Genomic DNA, 2429 nt, shown 5'->3' with positions numbered 1-2429 from the left:
TCACATTTGATGCTTAAATACTGGCGCTGGCACATCTACACATGTCTTCCTCTGAAACAGAGGAAGGCATGTCCCTGTGCTTCGTTTTTTCACAGTTATTAAATAGCACTGTACCACTAAAATTCCTAAACCTGGTGGCAGATGGAACACACAGTGTACAACATTATAACAGCACACCCTTGTGTTTAAATACTTTTAAAATACTTTGCTTTTAAATAAAGTCACGTTGCTGCACTAAAGATATTTTTCATTTAAAGCATCTTTTTTTTTTTTTCGACGTAACCTTATCGCTGGGTTCCATTAAAGATTAGATATTTAGTTTCAATTTATATTTTTAATGTAAATTTATACATCTCTTTACTTTTGCTATTAAAAAAAAAAAAAAATTTGAAATAATTTTAAGATGTGTTTCGGTGGTAGATGAAAATTATTTAATTGGCGTTGCTGCGGTAGCTGCTAATTAAGATTATTAAGATCTATGGTTGTTATGTCTATTAAACTGTACTCATACTATATCTTGTTCTTTGTATGATTAGAGAACTGTAGTAGCCCGGTAGCCCATCCAAAAACCCCAACCCCCACGCCCAGTTTGCAAGCGATACAGCAGGTAAGCTGCTGCTTGTTTGAACCAGATTATGCAAGAATTCAAACTGCTTGATTGGTGGACCAAAGTAGATCTGTGGTCTGGCTTTTCAAATCTGATGGACTTTTTTAGACAGACTTTGGTCAATAAAAAGGTATGTAATGTAAATTTAAATATAAAAATAATAAGAATTATCTTTACGAATTTTATAAATTAATAAATTAAACTTATTACAACTGAATAAAAAAAGTTAATAATAATAATATACTTTTGAGAAAAAAAAGATTTAGATACTAGCGATAGAGTGAATGAGAATAGAGATAGAGAGACCAAATCCAGAGATTTACCACTAATAACAAATCACCACAGCACTCAGCCCAAGAACTTGTTCTATTGCATTGTTACATTTGGCTATACTAGGCAGCAAGTATATTCTCTTTTTCCATGTTAACTCTTTTATTTTTTATATTTTTGTTTTAGTGATAATAAAGATTTACCATTAAAATAGCGGAAAGTAAACTTGTGTTTATTGATTTCTTTTTAAGTCTTGATTATTAATTAATACGGACAAGACCACAGAAGAATATGTTGAGCATATTTTCAAGAATTTGAAAAGAGTCAACCGTCCTGTCAATTATTTTGAGTTTCTTCTTGACCCGAAGTCCTTTGCGAGATCTGTTGAGAATATTTTCCATTTTTCATTTCTAATTAGAGATACCCTTGCAAAAATTGATTTAGTTAAGATATTTCACAAGTTTCCCTTGAGTTGATAACATAGAAAAAATTATGAATAAACTTTTAGGTAGTGTTAAAAAAATCTACAAGAAACAAGAATATAAATTTAAAAAAAAATATTTTTAAAGTATCTAATTAAGTATGCTGACGGTGATAATAAGTTTATCACACAGTTGAGAAAAAAACAATATCTATTAGTTAGTTGTTTTGTTGTTTTTGATATTTTTTCAATAATATTTGTTTTTTCGAACGGATTTAATATATTTTATTTTTTTTTATTAAAAAAAAAAATTTAATAAAAAAGTTATCAAAAAATATTTGCGGCTAACATGTTTAATAACCTTGTGTAAGATTTATATAAATTGGTCCTATGAAATATTTTGTCAAGATTATTAGACAAGATAACTTGTAAAGATATAAGTAAGACACTCTCCACACGCGTGGAGTTATGCTTTAATATCAGTCATTTGAAAATATGTAGATGAGTCAGCTGTGAAAGTTTATAATCACTTTGTCATGTCAAGGTCACAGGGAGGTATTCAATAGATTAACGCAGATTGTTTAGATTACGGGGCGGAGAAGGTTTTGGTTGGTGATACTATTACTCGAAGGGGGGGGGGAATTTTTTATTAGTGACTAATAAATTAAAATTACAATTAACTAAAACTGGCGGTGGGTTAATTGTTTATAAATGTTTATAAAATATCAATTTTCTTTAATTAATTAGTTTTTTATATTACTTAAAGAATTTATGAATTTAATGTTTTGTGTTTGTTTGTTTTTTTTTTTCTAAAATTATTCCATCTTAAAAAATGTCAATATTATATTTAAATTTTTAATTCAAAATATTTATAAAAATTATAAATTTATATTTTTTAGTTTAATTAAATTTTATTTTTTTATTAAGAAGAATAATCATGATATGAAATTATTATTTATCGTCTTTTTGTCTCTATATCATATTATTATGAATAAATACATCATTCTTTTGTTTAAAATTTCATGTTCAACAATATTTAATTAATAAATTTTAATCGAAATCTAGAAAAAGGTAGATCTAAATGCTTGGCTACTGGAGGGTTGACATACGAAATATTCCCTGAAATAGGGA

This window comes from Artemia sp. Qi Xiang Cuo, unplaced genomic scaffold, assembly GCF_049724085.1.
Source record: "Artemia sp. Qi Xiang Cuo unplaced genomic scaffold, ASM4972408v1 HiC_scaffold_22, whole genome shotgun sequence".
In the NCBI taxonomy this organism is placed as follows: domain Eukaryota; kingdom Metazoa; phylum Arthropoda; class Branchiopoda; order Anostraca; family Artemiidae; genus Artemia; species Artemia sp. Qi Xiang Cuo.
This window is presented reverse-complemented; position numbering follows the sequence as displayed.